Consider the following 21,191-nt stretch of genomic DNA (forward strand, 5'->3'; position numbering starts at 1 on the left):
GTAATCCAGCAGGTTTATAACTCAAGCTATTTGGCAATGAATTGAGGCTAATTGCCTTTGTATATGGCAAAGTTTCCTTGTTTCTTTACACCTCTCCACCCTTGCAAAACCATCCTGCTCCCACCTAACAGCTGACCCGGAGATGACTCATTTTCTATATAAACACACCTTTTGGGGCGCCTGGGTGGCTCAGTCATTAGGCGTCTGCCCTTGGCTCAGGTCATGATCCCAGGGTCCTGGGATCGAGCCTCGCATTGGGCTCCCTGCTCTGCAGGAAGTCTGCTTCTCCCTCTCCCACTCCCCCTGCTTGTGTTCCCTCTCTCGCTGTGTCTCTCTCTGTCAAATAAATAAATAAAATCTTTAAAAAAAACCCCCAAAACCAAAAAAAACCCCACACCTTTTATTTTAGTTTATATACTTCCTACTATTTGGAATGCCTCTCCCTCTCCATGCAAATTCTATCCATTAAAAAAAATGTTTAATTAAAAGAAATTACATTACAGAAAATTTAGAAAATAGAGGATAGATTTTACCTATAAACCTATTCTCTAGGATAATATACTATGGTTTGGTCCACGTGTTCTAGCCTTTTTAGTTTTTTAATTAATTAATTTGTGTGTGTGTGTGTGTGTGTGTGTGTGTGTGCACTTTTGGGGGGGGTGCCCAGGTGGTATGGGTTTGGGGGTCAGACTACAAATGAATTGCAAGGTTGGGGGGTTGCAATGCCAAATGAGCATGCTCCTGATCCCTCTGCCACTGCCCTTGCTGTGTGACTACGTGTGCATGTGTTCCTGCGTGTGTGACTGTGGGTATGAGAGTGTGCATGCGAGTGTGTATCCACCAGGGGCCAGTGGGCGCATGTGTTTGGGTTGGAGAGAATGAGGCAAAATCTGTTTTTTTTTTAAGATTTTATTTTATTTACTTTTAAAGATAAAAAAAAATTTTTTTTAGTAATCTCTACACCCAACATGGGGCTGGCACACAGCCCTGAGATCAAAAGTCACACGTTCCTCCAACTGAGGAACTGAGTGCCCCTTAAGATTTAATTTTTAAGTCATCTCTACACCCAACATGGGGCTTGAATTTACAACTCCAAGATCAAGAGTCACATGCTCTACTGACTGAGCCAGTGAGGTGCCCCTGTTCTAGCCTTTTTAAAACCTGGTTTTTAAATTATAAAAGTAAATAGAGGTTTTGCTTCTAGTAATGGCAGAGTAGCTTATATTGGACTAAGCCTCCCACAGATAACAATATGGACTCTGGACAAAATATGAAAAATAGCTGGAAAGCAACCATAAGCAGGCCTAAACTAAAGAGGACTCAACCCTGGAAATGGGAAACCACACTTAGTGAGATGCATGTTTAAACAGATTCATCTCTGATTGCAGTAGAGGGTGGCTAGAACTTAAACTGAAGGTATCAGAGAACAGAGTTTAGGGCTGCTAGAACAACTGAAAATTGAGAGGGAAAATTCTGGAAATGAGACTCACAGAGACAGGAGTCTCAAAATCTATGTACAAATTTCCTTCAAACCTTTGGATGAATTGCATATACCTGGTCTCAAAAAAAACCAGGAAAAGGACAGCTAGAAAACACAGAGCAGAGATTTCAGTTGTTGCCAAGATAGAAGAGACAGAGTTTGGATTTTGAATATTACTGTTAGCCCATTTGGTCTACTGTAACAAAAATATCACAGGCTCAGTAGTTTATAAAAAATTGAAATTTACTTTTCACAGCTCTAAAGATAAAAGTCCAAGATCAAGATGTCAGCATGGTGGAATGAGGGCCCTCTTCCAGGCTTCTCATATCCACCCTGATGGAAGAGGCTAACAAGCTCTGTGGGGTCTCTTTTATAAAAGCACTAATCCGGGGGAGGAGCAAGATGGCGGAGGAGTAGGAGACCTAAATTTCGTCTGGTCCCAGGAATTCAGCTAGGTAGGGATCAAACCATTCTGAACACCTACGAACTCAACAGGAGATTGAAGAAAAGAATAGCAGCAACTCTCTGAACAGAAAAGCGACCACTTTCTCGAAGGTAGGACATGTGGAGAAGTGAATCCGAGGCAATATTCGGGGGGATAGACGGCGGGGGGAGGGGGCCTCTGTCAGCTGCTACTGGCAACTGATAGAGCAGCGGAGCACAAAATCGGAACTTAGAAATCTGCTCCGCTGAGGGACGTTGCCCCAGTGGCTAAGCAGGGGGTGGAACCCTTGCTGGGACAGTGTGGTCTCGGGACCCTTGGGGTCACAGGAAGACCAGGGGTGCCTGAGTGTGGCAGAGCTCCCAGGTATCAGAGCGGGGAAGCCGGCTGCAGAGACGGAGCCGAGGCACAGGCTCTCAGCTCGGGGTTGCCATAAACCGTGATCCGTGGCACAGTTGGGCCACTGCTCCTCCAGCAGGGACCCAACAAGCTGCAGATCCGGGGAGACTCCCCTTCCTCCCCTGGGAGGAGTGGCATGGGAGCGCACTGCAGGGATCTGCTGGGTTTGGAGACTCCAGATGGGGTCGTGTGCCAGAGACAGAAACGCTCGGTCACAGGCTGGGTGAGCACGGAGTGCGGCCAGAGACCGGGGAGATGGGAGTGATTGATTGCTTTTCTCTGGGGGCTCACTGAGGAGTGGGGCACCGAGTTCTCAGCTCCTCTGGGGCAGAGATTGGGAGGCCACCATTTTCACTCTCCTCCAAAGCTGTACGGAAAGCTTGCAGGGAACAAAAGCTCCCAAGAGCAAACCTGAGCAGATTACTTAGCCCAGACTGGCAAGGGTGGGGCAATTCCACCTCCGGCAAAGACATTTGGGAACTACAGCAACAGGCCCCTCCCCCAAAAGATCCGCAAGAACAGCCAGCCAAGACCAAGTTTACTGATCAATGAGAACGGCAGAACTCCAGTGCTAGGGGAATATTGCACATAGAATTCATGGCTTTTATCCCATAATTCTTTAGTTTTTCAAAGTTTCAAATTTTTAAAATTTTCTTTTTCTATTTTTTTTTGAATTTTTCTTTTTCCCCTTTTCAACCTACACCTTATCAATCCCTTTTTTAAAAATCTTTTTTATTTTTCATTTTTAAAACCATATTCTATCCCTTCATTGTAGTTAACCTTATTTTTGATATATATATAGGTTGTTCTCTCTTTAAAATTTTGGGATACAGTTTCTTCTAACAGACCAAAATATACCTTAAATCTCTAGTGTATGGCTTTGTTCTAGTCTCCTGCCTGATCACATTCTCTCCTTTTTTTAAAATTTCTCTTCTTTCTTTTTTCAACCAACTTCTTATCAATTCCTTTTATAAAATCTTTTATAATTTTCATCTTTACAGTCATATTCCATCCCTTCATTGTATTTACCCTTATTTTTATACATATGTAAGTTTTTCTTTCTTTAAAATTTTGGGAGGCAGTTTCTTCAAACAGACCAAAATACTCCAGAATCTAGTGTGTGACACTGATCTATTCACCAGCCTGATCATATTTGATCATATCCTTTTTTTCTTTTTTTCTTTCTTTCCCTTTCTTTTCCCCTGGTTTTGGGTCTCTTCTGATTTGTTTAGTGTATATTGTTCTGGGGTCATTTTTACCCTGTTAGCATTTTGTTCTCTCATTCATCTATTCTCCTCTGGACAAAATGACAAGATGGAAAAAATCACCTCAAAAAAAAGAACAAGAGGCAGTACCGACTGCCAGGGACCTAATCAATACGGACATTAGTAAGATGTTGGAACTAGGGTTCAGAATGACGATTATAAAGATACTAGCTGGGCTTGAAAAAAGCATGGAAGATACTAGAGAAACCCTCTCTGGAGAAATAAAAGAACTAAAATCTAACCAATTCAAAATCAAAAAGGCTATTAAGGAGGTGCAATAAAAAATGGAGGCTCTAACTGCTAGGATAAATGAGGAAGAAGAAAGAATTAGTGATATAGAAGACCAAATAATGGAGAATAAAGAGGCTGAGAAAAAGAGAGATAAACAACTACTGGATCACGAGGGCAGAATTCGAGAGATAAGTGATACCATAAGGTGAAACAATATTAGAATAATTGGGATCCCAGAAGAAGAAAGAGAGAGAGGGGCAGAAGGTATATTGGAGCAAATTATAGCAGAGAACTTCCCTAATTTGGGGAAGGAAACAGGCATCAAAATCCAGGAGGCACAGAGAACCCCTTCAAAATCAATAAAAATAGGTCAACACCCCGACATCTAATAGTAAAACTTACAATTCTCAGAGACAAAGAGAAAATCCTGAAAGCAGCTTGGGACAAGCGGTCTGTAACCTACAATGGTAGAAACATTAGATTGGCAACAGACCTATCCACAGAGACCTGGCAGGCCAGAAAGGACTGGCAGGATATATTCAGAGCACTAAATGAGAAAAATATGCAGCCAAGAATACTATAACCAGCTAGGCTGTCATTGAAAATAGAAGGAGAGATAAAAAAAAGCCTTTCAGGACAAACAAAAACTAAAAGAATTTGCAAACAAGAAACCAGCCCTACAAGAAATATTGAAAGGGGTCCTCTAAACAAAGAGAGAGCCTAAAAGTAACATAGACCAGAAAGGAACACAGACAATATACAGTAACAGTCACCTTACAGGCAATACAATGGCACTAAATTCATATCTTTCAATAGTTACCCTGAATGTAAATGGGCTAAATGCCCCAATCAAAAGACACAGGGTATCAGACTGGTTAAAAAAACAAGACCCACCGATATGCTGTCTACAAGAGACTCATTTTAGATGCAAAGACACCTCCAGATTGAAAGTGAGGGGGTAGAAAACCATTTACCATGCTAATGGACACCAAAAGAAAGCTGGGGTGGCAATCCTTATATCAGACAAATTAGATTTTAAACCAAAGACTATAATAAGAGATGAAGAAGGACACTATATGCTACTTAAAGGGTCTATCCAACAAGAAGATCTAACAATTATAAATATATATGCCCCTAACAGGGGAGCGGCCAATCATATGTCAGTTAATAACAAAATCAAAGAAACACATTAACAACAATACAATAATAGTAGGGGACTTTAACACCCCCCTCACTGAAATGATCAACGAGGAAATAAAGACTTTAAATGACACACTGGACCAAATGGACTTCACAGATATATTCAGAACATTCCATCCCAAAGCAACAGAATATACATTCTTCTCTAGTGCCCATGGAACATTCTCCAGAATAGATCACATCCTAGGTCACAAATCAGGTCTCAACCAGTACCAAAAGATTGGGATCATTCTCTGCATATTTTCGGACCACAATGCTTTGAAACTAGAACTCAATCACAAGAGGAAAGTCGGAGAGAACTCAAATACATGGAGCCTAAAGAGCATCCTACTAAAGAATGAATGGGTCAACCAAGGAAATTAAAGAAGAATTTTAAAAATTCATGGAAACAAATGAAAAAGAAAACACAACGGTTCAAAATCTTTGGGATGCAGCAAAGGCGGTCCTAAGAGGAAAGTATATAGCAAAACAAGTCTTTCTCAAGAAACAAGAAAGGTCTCAAATACACAACCTAACCCTATACCTAAAGGAGCTGAGAAAGAACAGCAAATAAAGGCTAAACCCAGCAGGAGAAGAGAAATAATAAAGATCAGAGCAGAAATCAATGAAATAGAAACCAAAAGAACAGTAGAATAGATTAACGAAACTAGGAGCTGGTTCTTTGAAAGAATTAATAAGATTGATAAACCCCTGGCCAGACTTATCAAAAAGAAAAGAGAAAGGACCCAAATAAATAAAATCATGAATGAAAGAGGAGAGATTGCAACCAACACCAAAGAAATACAAACAATTATAAGAACATATTATGAGCAACTATATGCCAGCAAATTAGATAATCTGGAAGAAATGGATGCATTCCTAGAGATGTATAAACCAAAACTGAACCAGGAAGAAATAGAAAACCTGAACAGACCCATAACTACTAAGGAAATTGAAGCAGTAATCGAAAATCTCCTAACAAACAAGAGCCCAGGGCCAGATGGCTTCCCAGGGGAATTCTACCAAACATTTAAATAAGGATTAATACCTATTCTTCTGAAACTGTTCCAAAAAATAGAAATGGAAGGAAAACTTCCAAATTCATTTTATGAGGCCAGCATTACCTTGATCCCAAAATCAGACAAAGACCCCATCAAAAAGAATTACAGACCAATATCCCTGATGAACATGGATGCAAAAATTCTCACCAAAATACTAGCCAATAGGATCCAACAGTACATTAAAAGGATTATTCACCACGACCAAGTGGGATTTATCCCTGGGCTGCAAGCTTGGTTCTACACCCACAAATCAATCAATGTGATACAATACATTAATCAAAGAAAGAACAAGAACCATATGATCCTCTCAACAGATGCAGAAAAAGCATTTGACAAAGTACAGCATCCTTTCTTGATCAAAACTCTTCAGAGTGTAAGGATAGAGGGTACATATCTCAATATCATAAAAGCCATCTATGAAAAACCTACAGCGAATATCATTCTCAATGGGGAAAAACTGAGAGCTTTCCCCCTAAGGTCAGGAATGCAGCAGGGATGTCTACTATCACCACTGCTATTCAACATAGTATTAGAAGTCCTAGCCACAGCGATCAGACAACAAAAAGAAATAAAAGGCATCCGAATCAGCAAAGAAGTCAAACTCTCATTCTTTTTTTTAAAAGATTTTTTTTTTAAAGATTTTATTTTATTATTTATTTGACAGAGACAGAGATAGCGAGAGTAGGAACACAAGCAGCGGGAGTGGGAGAGGGAGAGCAGGCTTCCCGCCGAGGAGGGAGCCCGATGTGGGACTCGATCCCATGATCCCTGGGATCATGACCTGAGCCGAAGGCAGACACTTAACGACTGAGCCACCCAGGCGCCCCAAACTCTCACTCTTTGCAGATGATATGATACTTTATGTGGAAAACCAAAAAGACTCCACGCCAAAACTGCTAGAACTCAAACAGGAATTCAGTAAAATGGCAGGATATAAAATCAATGCACAGAAATCAGTGGCATTTCTATACACCAACAACAAGACAGAAGAAAGAGGAGTCAATCCCATTTACAACTGCACCCCAAACCATAAGATACCTAGGAATAAATCTAACCAAAGAGGCAAAGAATCTGTACTCCGAAAACTATAAAATACTCATGAAAGAAATTGAGGAAGACACAAAGAAATGGAAAAACGTTCCATGCTCATGGATTGGAAGAACAAATATTGTGAAGATATCAATGCTACCTAGAGCAATCTACACATTCAATGCAATCCCTATCAAAATACCATCCACTTTTTTCAAAGAAGTGGAACAAATAATCCTAAAATTTGTATGGAACCAGAAAAGATCCCGAATAGCCAGAGGAATGTTGAAAAAGAAAAGCAAAGCTGGCGGCATCACATTTCCAGACTTCAAGCTCTATTACAAAGCTGTCATCATCAAGACAGTATGGTACTGGCACAAAAACAGACACATAGATCAATGGAACAGAATAGAGAGCCCAGAAATGGACCCTCAACTCTATGGTAACTAATCTTCGACAAAGCAGGAAAGAATGTCCAATGAAAAAAAGACAGTCTCTTCAACAAATGGTGTTGGGAAAATTGGATAGCCACATGCAGAAAAATGAAACTGGACCATTTCCTTACATCACACACAAAAATAGACTCCAAATGGTCGAAAGACCTAAATGTGAGACAGGAGTCCATCAAAATCCTAAAGGAGAACACAGGCAGCAACCTCTTCGACCTCAGCCGCAGCAACTTCTTCCTAGAAACATCGCCAAAGGCAAGGGAAGCAAGGGCAAAAATGAACTATTGGGACTTCATCAAGATAAAAAAACCAGTCAACAAAACAAAAGACAACCGACAGAATGGGAGAAGATATTTGCAAATGACATATCAGATAAAGGGCTAATATCCAAAATCTATAAAGAACTTATCAAACTCAACACCCAAAGAACATATAATCCAACCAAGAAATGGGCAGAAGACATGAACAGACATTTTTCCAAAGAAGACCTCCAAATGGCCAAGAGACACATGAAAAAGTGCTCAACATCGCTCGGCATCAGGGAAATCCAAATCAAAACCTCAATGAGATACCACCTCATACCAGTCAGAAGGGCTAAAATGAACAAGTCAGGAAACGACAGATATTGGCGAGGATGTGGAGAAAGGGGAACCCTCCTACATTGTTGGTGGGAATGCAGGCTGGTGCAGCTACTCTGGAAAAGAGTATGGAGGTTCCTCAAAAAGTTGAAAATAGAGCTAATAGAGCTACCATATGACCCAGCAATTTCACTACTGGGTATTTACCCCAAAGATACAAATGTAGTGATCTGAAGGGATACGTGCACCCTAATGTTTATAGCAGCAATGTCCACGAGAGCCAAACTATGGAAAGAGCCAAGATGTCTATCACCAAATGAATGGATAAAGAAGATGTGGTATATATATACGATGGAATATTATGCAGCCATCAAAAAAACCCTGAAATCTTGCCATTTACTATGACATGGATGGAACTAGAGGGTATTATGTAAGCGAAATAAGTCAATCAGAGAAAGACATGTATCATATGATCTCACTGATTGGAGGAATTCTTAATCTCAGGAAACAAACTGAGGGTTGCTGGAGTGGGGGGGGTGGGAGGGATGGGGTGGCTGGGTGACAGACACTGGGGAGGGTATGTGCTATGGTGAGCGCTGTGAATTTTGTAAGACTGATGAATCACAGAGCTGTACCTCTGAACAAATAATATATTATATGTTAAAAAAAATAGTAGGAAGGGAAAAATGAATGGGGGAAATCGGAGGGGGAGATGAACCATGAGAGACTATGGACTCTGAGAAACAAACTGAGGATTCTAGAGGGGAGGAGGGTAGGGGGGATAGGTTAGCCTGGTGATGGGTATTAAGGAGGGCACGTATTGAATGGAGCACTGGGTGTTATACGCAAACAATGAATCATGGAACACTACATCAAAAACTAATGATGTAATGTTTAGTGATTAACATAACATAATAATAATAAAAAAGGCACTAATCCCATTCATGAGTGCTCTATCCTCATGACCTAATCAATTCTAAAAGGCCTCACCTCTTAACATCATTACATTTGGTGTTAGGATTACAACATGTGACTTTGGGGGGACCACAGACATTGAGACCATTGTCCTACCAAGTCAGAGGTGCTTGGTAAACATTTCAAGCTTTTAATCAAAACTCAAAAGGGGCTACACCTTTGGGGTAAAGACTATTTCCTGTGACTAAAGATTTTCTCTAAAACTAAGAATAAAATTGAAATAGACCCATCCTAAAAATATAAAAGTAAGCTTACACAAGTTCAAAGTCATCAGCCACTAAAGTTTAGCTGCCTACTAGAATGGAAATCAGAATCCTTCAGAGGACGATAAATTCATGTATTGTCTACAATGTTTAGGATAAAAAATATTAAACATGTGGGGTGCCTGGCTGGCTTAGTTGGTGGAGCATGTAACTCTGGATCTCAGGGTTGTGAGTTCAAGCCCCATGCTCGGATGTAGAGCTTATTAAAAAATTAAAAAAAAATTTTTTTTTTTAATGAAACATGTAAAGACACAGGAAAACATTACCCAAGATTAGAGAAAAAGTTGTCAACAGAAACAGACCCTGAGATGACCCATATGATTTTAAAGGACTCTAAAGCAGTTATTATAAATATTTTCAAAGACTTACATGAAAAGATAGCCATAGTGAGTGAGCAAATGGAGGAATTTCAGGAGAAAAATGAAAACTATTTAAAAAAAAACTAAAATGAAATTCTAGCACTGGAAAGTATAATATCTGAAATGAAATATTCTCTGGATGGGTCTAACATCAGACTGGATATGGCAAAAGCATCAGTGAATTTGAAGAAAGATCAACAATAATATGGAATCTGAAGAATGAAGAAAAAAAAGATGAAGAAAATAGAACAAAGATTTAGTAAGTTGTTAGACAATATCAAGCAGGGGCGCCTGGGTGGCTCAATCGTCAAGCGTCTGCCTTCGGCTCAGGTCACGATCCCAGGGTCCTGGGATCGAGCCCCACATCGGGCTCCCTGCTCGGCGGAAGGCCTGCTTCTCCCTCTCCCACTCCCCCTGCTTGTGTTCCCTCCCTCACTGTGTCTCTCTCTGTCAAATAAATAAATAAAATCTTAAAAAAAAGAAAAAAAGACAATATCAAGCAGCCTAACATGCGTGCAATTGCAAACCAAAAGGAGAAGAGAGAAATTATGTAATGGGGAAGAAGAAATATTTGAAACAATAACAGCTGAAAATTTCCCAAATTTGGTGAAAATATCAACTTACAGTTCCAAAAATTTCAGTGAATTCCTAGCAGCGAAAGCACAAAGAAGATCACACTTATGCACTACCAAACTGTTGAAAACCAAAAATAAAGAGAAAAACCTTAACCAAAGGAAAAAGAAAATATATATATAAGGGGAAAATGAAAAAATATTTCTCTCATGAGAAACAATGGGGACCAGAAGACAACTGTATGACATCTTTAAAGCACTGAATGGAAGAAAATATAAGTCATACTAGAATTCCATATCCAGAGAAAATCATCTCCATAATGAAAGGTAAATAAAGACATAAAGATAAAAGGAAATTGAGAGAATCATCACCAGCAGGCCTCCACTACAAGGAATACAAAAAGATGTTCCTTAGGTTAAAAGTAAATGACATGATAGGACAATTTCTATCTACAGGAAGAAATAAACAGCATCTGAAAAAGTAAATACAAAATTCTATCTATACTGGTTTCCTATGCTACTGTAACAAATTACCCCAGAGTGGCTAAAAACAAGACAAATTTATTGTCTTAAATTTGAGAGGTCAGAGGTCTGAAATAGGCTGCACTGAGCTAAAATTAAGGTGTTAGCTATGCTCCTTCTGGAGGCTTTAGAGCAGAATCCATTTCCTTGTTTTTCCAGTTTCTAGAGGCCCCCTGCACTCCTGGGCTTGTGGCCCCATCTTCAAAGCCAGCAATGTCACTCTGAATCCATTTCATGCTGCTATTTCTATTGGTTTTCTTCTGCCTCTCTTTCTCCATTTTAGGGACCCTTGAAATTGTTTTGGGCCTAATTGGATAATTCAAGATAATATCCCTATCTTAAAGTCAATTGATTAGCGTCATTAATTCAATCTGCTACCATAATTCCCCCTTTGACATGTAACCTAACATATTCACAACTTCTGGGCATTAGGGCATGGACATACTTGGGGGGCCATCATTCTGCTGACCACACCAACTTTTTTTCTCTCTTCATTTATATAAAGGACAGCTGATTATTATTGTAAAAACTATAACACAGTCTTGTGGTATTTATAAATAAGTAGATATCAAATGTATGATAGCAATAGCACAAGGAATAGAGGGTGGTAAATGAGATAAGGTGTTGCAAGTTTCTTCCATTTTATATAAAGTGCTATAATATTAACTTATAGTGGACTATCATAAATTAAGGATGAATATTGCAATTCCTAGAGCAGAGTTTAACTGGGGCTCCATGGAAGCGAGGTTCCTACAAAATGTTGCTAAGAGTTTTGTTAGAGATCATGGTTTGATGAAGTGCCTGAAACAACAGAGGCCAAGATGTATTATATGTTTGTCTTCATATCTGGAAACAAAAGGTCTATCTTAAAGGAACTTGTGTTGGCTGCAGGCTCCTGTTCAGAAAAAAAAATCCAGGTGTTAATGTCACAATACACTGTTTTCTTTACAGAGAGATGCTTGTGTCAAAAAATCTTAAGAGTTGAAATTTGGAAATTTGGAAAGATGCTACAAAAAATGGTTACCTTTATTAAACAAAGACTAATTTACTTAAGAATGTTTTTTGGAACTGTTTCAAAACCTGGGGAAAAGAGTGCATAAATCCCTTGCTACATATAGAAACCTGGGGGCTTAGCAGAGGAAGAATTCTCAATAGGGTGTTTGAGGTTAAAAGAGACTTATGGGTACTTTCAGGAAAATAGAGGACTAGAGTTTGCTCACGACTTTGAAATGAAGAAGGGTTACAGAAATGAGCGCCCTCAGTAGACATTTTTTTTTTTTTAATCCTATGAACCTGTTGAACAAATCTCTGCAAGAACCATAGAACAGGTTTTGATTTCAAGTGACAAGTTCCTTGGATTTTAAAGGAAATCGAATTTTTGGAAAAATATTGCAAAATGAAATTTTGAAATGTTTCCACTGCTGCTTGGGTTTGAGAAAGAGGAGGAGTATCACCAAGTGTCCAGTTTTATGAAACCACATGGAAGAACTGCAGAACAAAACTGAACAGCATTCGCCCTCCCTTCCAATGCAAGTGTGACTCAAGGAAGGTCCCTTTCTCTAACTCTTCTACTCAGCTTGAGAATTTGTGAGCTGCAGGCTGACTGTCCACTAAAAATGAAATTTACTGATCTGCCTCTAGACAAGTTTTGTATTTCTGTAAAAAAGAATATTCTGTCATTTATAGGAAAATAAAGGACAACTTACTACAGTTTTCAACTCCTTACATGTGTGAACAGGCTTATTTATTTCAGGTGAAAATGAAATCTGTACTTAAGTTCAACCCAGAACTGAGAACATATTAAAGCACATAGTAACTAATGCATGTTATCTTACACTGATACACTTCTGTCTTTTGTACTATTGTTATTGGTGTGTTACTTTTACATATGTTATAAACCCTCATTATATTGTTCGTATTTTTGATTGGGCCATCAATTATTTTAAGAACTTTAAATAGAAGTACAGTCTTTATATTTATGTACATTTTAAGCGCTTCCTCGAATCTTCCTTTCTTTGTGGAGATCCATACTACTGTCTCATATCCTATTCCTTCTACCTCAAGAACTTCAACAGTTTTTTGTAGTGTAGATCTATTGAGTTTCTCCAACTTTTTTTTCTGAAAAAGCATTTGTTCCTTTTTTTAAGATTTTATTTATTTATTTGAGAGGGGGAGAGAGAGAGAGAGAGCGAGCACAGAGGGAGAGGGAGAAGCAGACTCCCCGCTGAACAGGGAGCCTGGGGCATCTGGGTGGCTCAGTCGGTTAAGCGTCTGCCTTCGGCTCAGGTCGTAATCCCAGGGTCCTGGGATCGAGTCCCATGTCGGGCTCCTTGCAAGGAGTCTGCTTCTCTCTCTGCCGCTCCCCACCCCCCACTCATTCTCTCACTCTCTCTCTCTCAAATAGATAAATAAAATCTTAAGAGATTCTTTAAAAAAAAAAAAAAATTAACAGGGAGCCTGATGTGGGACTCGATCTCAGGACCCTGAGATCATGACTGGGGCCGAAGGCAGATGCTTAACCGACTTGAGCCACCCAGGCGCCCCTCCTTATTTTTCAAACATAGTTTTGCTGAGCTTAGAATTTAGAGCCATCAGTTCTTTTTAATTTTAGCACTTTAAGGATGTCACTCCACTGTTGTTGGGCTTGCACATTGCTGAGCCAAACATTTAATACATCTTGGCCTTTGCTTGTTTCAGGCACTTCATCAAACCATGATCTCTAACAAAACTCTTAGCAACATCTTGCAGAGATGGAGCCCCAGTTAAGAACTCTGCTCTAGGAATTGCAATATCCATCCTTAATTTATGATAGTCTGCTACAAGTTAATATTACAGCACTTTATATAAAATGGAAGAAATTTGCATTAGTCTCATCTTTGTTCTGTATACAGATATCGTATTTTTCCCCATGGATTGCTTACAAGATTCTCTTTATCTTTGGTTTTTAGCAGCTTGAATATAGTGTATCTAGGTTAAAAAAATTAAAAAAAAAAAAATCCTTGCCATTCTCTGAGCTTTTTGCAACTGTGCTCTGATATGTTTCATTAATTTTGAAAACTTCTTGACCATTATCTCTTCAAATATTTCCTCTATCCCATTCATCTCCCTTTTCCTCGTGGGATTCAAATGACACATAGTAGACTATGTAATATTGTCCCACAACTTTGGTGTGGTGTGTTGTTGTTGTTTTTTTTTTTCTTTTTGAGCTTCAGTTTGGATAACTTCTTTTGACCTATCTTCAATTCACTCTTTCTTTGGCTGTGTCAAATTACTGATGTTTCTTCACATCAGTCAGGAGGCATTCTTCCTGTTACCATAGTTTTTCATTCCATTATTTACATGTGAGCTTTTTTTTTTGCAGGTTATTCTTATTATTTTTTAAATTAAGCTCTATGCCCAATGTGGGGCTTGAAATCACGACCCCAAGATCAAGAGTCGCATTCTCTACTGACAGAGCCAGCCAGGCATCCCAATGTCCTTTTTTTTTTAATTTCTTTTTTTAATTGAAGTATAGTTGACATATAACATTATATTATTTCCAGGCATACAACATAATGATTCAATATTTGTATACTCTGTTGAAATGATCTCACTACGGTAAGTTTACTTACCATTCATCATCATACAGAGTTATAATTTTTTTTTTCACTTGATAAGAACTTTTAGGATTTACTCTCTTGGCAACTTTCAAGTATGTACTACAATATTATTGACCACGGTCACTGTGCTGTGCCTTACATCCTCCTGACTTATTTATAATTGGAAGTCTGTATCTCTTGGCCCTCTTCACCCGTTTTGCCTGCCTCCCAAAACTCCCTCCCCTCCAGCAGCCACAGTTTTAGTGTCTGTATCTTTGAGTTTTGTTTATTTTGTTTTTTAGATTCCACATATAAATGGTATTTGCATTTTTCTGACTTATTTCATTAGCATAAGTCCCTCAAGGTCCATCCATGTTGCAAATGGCAAGATTTTGTTTTTTCATGGCCAAGCAGTATTCCACTGTATATATATATATTATCATATATGTATATGATATGTATATGTATATCTGTATGTATATGTATATCTGTATACAGAACAAAGATGATATATATATATATATATATCAATGGAAACTTAGGTTGTTTCCATATCTTGGCTGTTGCTGCAATAAACATAGGGGTGCATATATCTTTTTGAATTAGTGTTTTTGTTTTCTTTGGATAAATTACCTAGTAGTGGAATTGCTGAATCATATGGTAGTTATATTTAAAAATTTTTGAGGAAACTTCATGCTGTTTTCCATAGTGGCTGTACCATTTATATTCCCACCAACAGTGCACAGAAGTCCCTTTTTCTCTACATCCTTACTAACACTTCCTTTTCTTTCTTTTCTTTTTTTAAATACTAGCCATTTTAACATGTGTGAGGTGGTATCTCATTGTGATTTTTTTTTTTTTTTTGAGAAGCACTTGTTAGCGTTTAATGAACACCCCCCCCCCCCAACGTGGCTTCAAACTACTAGAATGCAGGTGCCCTGACACCCTTAATCTCCTCTGCTCTTCTACGGAAGAATTTGGCCTTCACGATGACAGGCTGTTTTGGGAGTTTTCCCTTTCCCAAAACTTTGTAGTAGCCCGATCGCACCACATCAATGATAGGAGCGGCTCCAGTCTTGTTTTTGGCGGCATTTACCCGTGTCTGCTCACTGACCAAGGTCCACAGTTTATCAAGGTTGACAGTTGGGCAGAAGCTCTGGTTCCGCTTTAAGTGGTAATGTCTCATACCAACTTTTCCAAAGTAACCTGGGTGATATTTGTCGAAGTTGATCCTGTGGTGACGCATGCCCAGCATTACCCCGGCCTCCTGGGTGCTTCCGGTGCTTGGTGATGTCGCCTTGGCTGTGTCTCACGTGGCCCCGAAGTTTCTGGGTCTTCCTCAGTCTGGATGGCTGTATGGACAAAGGTGCTTGGTGATAAGGCCAAACGGAGGTGGGACAGAGAGCGAATTCGACCATCTGTGAAGGGTCTGTAGGCTCGGGGGTCAAGGATCTGCTTCGGGTCACATTCAGCAAAGGTGATGTTACGGACTGGCCCAGGGTCATGCGGCCTCATAAGGGCGACGCCCAAGCGCGCGGGCCCGCGTGTCTCAGAGATCCGAACCCCGGGCAGAACACAGCCCCAGACTACGGGCCCATGCCGGCCACCCTGCCCTGAGGCTCGCCATGAGTGGCCTGGAAAACCGGGCCAAGATTGGGGGTAGGTGGTTGGGGTGCAACGTGAGTAGGGCTCACGGCCTGCACAACCAATGAAGCAGACGCACAAAAAGCCTCATTGTGATTTTGATTTGCATTTCCTTGATGATTAGTGATGTTGGGCATCTTCTCATGCATCTGTTGGCCATCTGTATGTCTTCTGTAGAAAAATGTCTATTCAGGGGCACCTGAATAGAAAAATGTCTATTCAGCTGGCTCAGTCCATAGAGCATGCAACTCTTGACCTCAGGGTCCTGAGTCCAAGCCCCACACTGGGTGTAGAGCTTGTGAAAGGGAAGAAAGGGTCCTGAGTCCAAGCCCCACACTGGGTGTATAGCTTGGAGAAGGGAAGGGGAGGGGAGGGGAGGGGAGGGGAGGGGAGGGGAGGGGAGGGAAGGGAGGGGAGAAAGAAAGAAAGAAAGAAAGGAAAGAAAGAAAAAGAAAGAGAAAGAAAGAAAGAAAGAAAGAAAGAAAGAAAGAAAGAGAAAGAAAGGAAGAAAGAAAGTCTATTCAGATCCTCTGCTCATTTTTTCTTTTAAGTAGGCTCCACACCCAACACAGAGAGTGAACTCACAACCCTGAGATCAAGACCTGAGCTGAGATCAAGAGTCAGATGCTTAACTAATTGAGCCACCCAGATGCCCCAACTCTGCTCATTTTTTAATTGGAGTTTGGGGATTTTTTTGGTATTGAATTATGTATTAGTGTTTATATATTTTGGATATTAACCCCTTATTGGATATATGATTTGCAAATATTTTCTCCTATTCAGTACATTGCCTTTTAATTTTGTTGATGTTTTCCTTTGCTGTGCAGAAACTTTTTAGCTTGATATAATCCCATTACTTTGTTTTGGCTTTTGTTGCCTTTGTTTTTGGAGTCAGATCCAAAAAAATCATTGCTGAGATTGATGCAAAGGAGCTTATTGACTATGTTTTCTTCTAGGAGTTTTACAGTTTCAGGATTTCATTCAACTCTTTAATACATTTTTAAAAACTCTAATACATTTTGAGTTAATTTTTGTATATGGTGTAAGATAGTGGTCCAATTTCATTCTTTTGCATGTGGCTGTTCAGTTTTCCCTCATAATTTATTGAAGAGACTGTTCTGTGTTGTATATTCTTGCCTTCTTTTTCACAAATTAATTGACCATATGTGTATGGGCTTATTTCTGGGATTTCTATTCTGTTCTTTTGATCTATGTGTCTGGTTTTATGCCAGTGCCATATTGTTTTGATTACTAAAGCTCTGTAATATAGTTTGAAATTGGAGAGCATGATGCCTCCAGCTTTGTCTTTCTCAACGCTGGTTTGGCTAATGGAACCACAAAAGATCCCAAGTAGCCTTGTTTGGGGTGCTTAACTTTCTAGTGAAGGTCCCAAAGGTTGGGGTGCCTGGTGTGGGGAATGAACCCTCAGTCCTCAGGGAGAAGTTCAGGCTTCATGATATCCCTCATGATTTTGGGTCACTGCACTGGGGTGGGCTTTTTGGTAAGACCATGTCTTTGCTTCTCCTACCAGTCTCAATGTGGCCCTTTTATCTTTTGTTGTGGAGGATCTGTTTGGCTAGTTTTCAGGCTTTTTCAGAGGGAATTTTTCCACATGTAGCTATAGATTTGCTATGTCTGTGGGAGGAAGTGAGTTCAGGACCTTCCTACATCATCATCTTGGACTGCCCTTTCCCATTTGACTCTTCTTATAGCTTCCATATCTCTGCTGAACTTCCTTGTCTATTTATTCCTGTTCCCTACCTTTTCCACTTTAGGCTAATATATTAATCATAATTATTTTAGATTTCCTATCTGATCATTCCATCCATGTCATATTTAAGTCTGGTTCTGCTGATTGCTTTGTCTCTTGATGATGGATTTTAAAAAGTTTATGTTTTGTATTTTGTACTTGATTGCTTATTGCACATAATGTATAGAACAGTAGATACTGAGGCAAATAGTATTTATTATTGGAAGTGACACCCCTTCTTTTGCTAGGCTTGTAGAGGGTTGAGTCAATACAGCTGGAATTGAGCTGGGTTTGTCTTTTGTTGCTGCTGTGTTTACTTTCCAGGTCCCATGTTTTAAATTCTACTGGATTTTTCTTGTGGTTAGGGTGGGAATTGGTTTTCTCAATGTTCTGCTTCTCCTTTACGTCTTCTCTTTGAGTTTGTGCTTCAGAGAGGGTCTCTCCATGCTCTTGTCCCTTCCCCAAACAGTAGACTTCTGTTGCTTGTTACTTAATACTTATTTGTTATCTGATGCTTGTCGAGAGGGTGGGGAGGGTGGAGAGAGGCCAGAGGAGCTGTCATTCTGCTTCAGCCTCAGCCTTAGACTTTGTATTTCTGGTCTCAGGGGTGTGGTTTTTCTTAGTGATTCTGAACCTCACCTTGAGGTAGGAGACCTCTATTAGACTGGGACTGTACTTGTAACTTTATAAGCACTGAATAACAAACTCATTTTATAGTATACCCATATCCCTTCCCAAACAAAAATTTCTTGTTGGGTTCCTTTTGAAGGCATCCACTAAAGGGAATGCTTTCTTCCTTTGAGGTGGATCTGCTCCACTTCAGATTAATTCATCTGATTATGACCCTTCCCAATCCAGTTTCAAGGGTAAAATGTTTCCTAACATTTTTCAGATTGAGGGAGTGAAACTTGCAGCATGCTCCCGACACAGCTAGAGATTTCTTACTCTGTAATGATCATTCTTTTCACTCTCCACCAATAAAGGCTAAAGAGAAAATATTTTTAAACATTTAATTCAATTTCAGTTCAGGTTATCTGGATTTAAAAACTTTAGACCAGTAGTTCTCAAATTTTATCTTGCATCATAATCCCTTGGAAGGCTTGTTGAAGAAGACTGTTGGGCCTCATCTTCAGTTTCTGATTCATTAGGTCTGCAGTGGGGCCCAAGAATTTGCGTGCCTAATAAATTCCCAGTTGATGGTGACACTGTTGGTCTCAGGATGACAACTTAAACTCTGATAGAGATTTACACATCTGTATCTATCTGAACTCAATCCAAAAAAGTTTATATATATATATTTTTTAAAGATTTTTTATTTATTTGACAGAGGGAGACACAGTGACAGAAGGAACACAAGCAGGGGGAGTGGGAGAGGGAGAAGCAGGCCTCCTGCGGAGCAGGGAGCCCGATGTGGGGCTCGATCCCAGGACCCTGGGATCATGACCTGAGCCGAAGGCAGACGCTCAACGACTGAGCCACCCAGGCACCCCAAAGTTTAGCTATATTAAGTAGCAGTCCTATAAAGCTAGCCACTTAGGACATGCAGGAAAAACGGATGCATGTTTAGATGTAGCAGAATCCCTGTAGCATGCTGTGCATTGCTTATGAGGCACTTTATGTAATGCAGGTAGCTTGGGCTTTAAAGGTAAGAAGGTAGTTATGTTGGCTTTCCTGATTTAAGCTTGCAAGAGAGCTAGATTTTTAAGACATTTGCCTCCCTCCACCTGGAGTTTTAGGCTTTTTATCTCTCTAGCAACTGGAAAAAAGGTAAGGGCATTGGTTACCCTTTTCCTGACCAAATGTATGGGACTGTTGTCAAGTTGCTTGTCTCATATGAAAAAAAATCCTTTTCTGTTTTGATTTCTTGGCAAACCATATCTGATTTGTTTGCACGTGTCCTTTTCCTCAGCCCAGGTATGTGTTACGATTGGACACATGATCTTTTAAACTATCACTGGTGTTACTCAAGGTTTATTATCTCTATGATCTCCTTTTAACTGTTAATATACTATACCTACATTTTAGTTTCTCACAAGGGACTTACTTTCAAATTCTCTATTTCCATTCAGGAGATGGACAAATGATATTATAATGCCATATGTCTCAAAATACAGTCCCTAACCAGCAGTATCAGCATCACCTGGTTAACTTGATAGAAATGCAAATTCACTGGTCCCACTCAAGATCCTAAATACTGAATCAGAAATAGGAGTGCGGTTCAAACTGTGTCTGAACAAGCTCACCGGGTAACTCATATTTGAGTCGTTGTAGAAGAAAGATTAAGTTAACCATTCCCGGGACAGTCCTAGGACAAGAAAGATGGTGTATACTACACACTGAGATTAAAGTAATCTGATCCTTCTTGGAACATTTTAGCAATTATAGAAGCACATTTTACAATCTAGATTTTGCTTTTGAAAGCAGAAATGAGAAATGACCATCTGAACAGGAATACTACTACCAAAAAAAAAAAAAAACACAACAAAAAAACCCCCCAAAAACAAAGCCCACAAGTGAGGACAATGCAATAGGTATACAGACCAATGGTAAAACCAATGAGAACAATTCTTTTGAGAACTGACCTAAAATATTAATTTTGCCCAAAGAACTGATATGCTTCTTTTATATAGTATTGATGTTTATAATAATGTTTTTCCATTTCTAACTTGGTTTGTCAGGACTCTTAGCTAATGTTTTACATTTAATTAAATTTCCCCTTAGGAGACCTAAGTCTAAGTTTTCTAGAATAATTATTCTTCCTAATTCAAAATTTATAATCCAATTCTTATTTTTTTATAAAAAATAGTACACAAGACTTTTATTATAAAGAGCTACAAGTTACTGTTGGCAAAAGGGCATGGATAAAAGTACTAAGGTTGTTGAAGAAGCAAGTCCATCACTCAGGGGCAAGGCTAGTGCACAGTATGTGGCCAATACATTTCTAAATGAAGTCCCTAATCTAGCTCTTGGTTGCCTCTCTGATCTCTCCTACTCTTCCTGCTCACGTGGCTGCAACATTAGCCTGGATGTCAGACACTCAAAAACATCTGCATCTCAGGGACTTTGCTTTCCTTGCTCCCTCTGAAAATGCCCTTCCCCCAGATACCTGTGGTATTTTTTCCCCTCTCCTTCTTCCAGTTTTGGCTCAAATGTTATCCTTTTTTTTGTTGTTGTGTAAGATTTTATTTTTTTTTAAGTAATCGCTACAACCAACATGGGGCTGGAACTTACAACCCCGAGACCGAGAATCATATTCTACTGACTGAGCCAGCCGAGTGCCACTCAAATGTTATCTTCTCAGTAAGGCCTTCTCTAACCAGCTCCCCCCGCCCCGCCCCCCGCTCATCCCTGAAATCTCTTATCCTGCTCTGTTTTTTCCATAGAGCTTATCTTCTACCATAATGTATTTTGCCTA

The 21,191-nt window shown here is 39.6% G+C and overlaps 1 pseudogene; it reads right to left on the minus strand.

Moving 5' to 3' along the window:
• Positions 1 to 15,296: 15,296 nt before the first annotated feature.
• LOC118539919 (large ribosomal subunit protein uL15 pseudogene) lies at positions 15,297 to 15,902 on the minus strand (annotated as a pseudogene).
• Between the last annotated feature and the right edge of the window lie 5,289 nt (positions 15,903 to 21,191).

The sequence above is a fragment of the Halichoerus grypus genome, chromosome 6 (assembly GCF_964656455.1).
Source record: "Halichoerus grypus chromosome 6, mHalGry1.hap1.1, whole genome shotgun sequence".
Lineage (NCBI taxonomy): Eukaryota > Metazoa > Chordata > Mammalia > Carnivora > Phocidae > Halichoerus > Halichoerus grypus.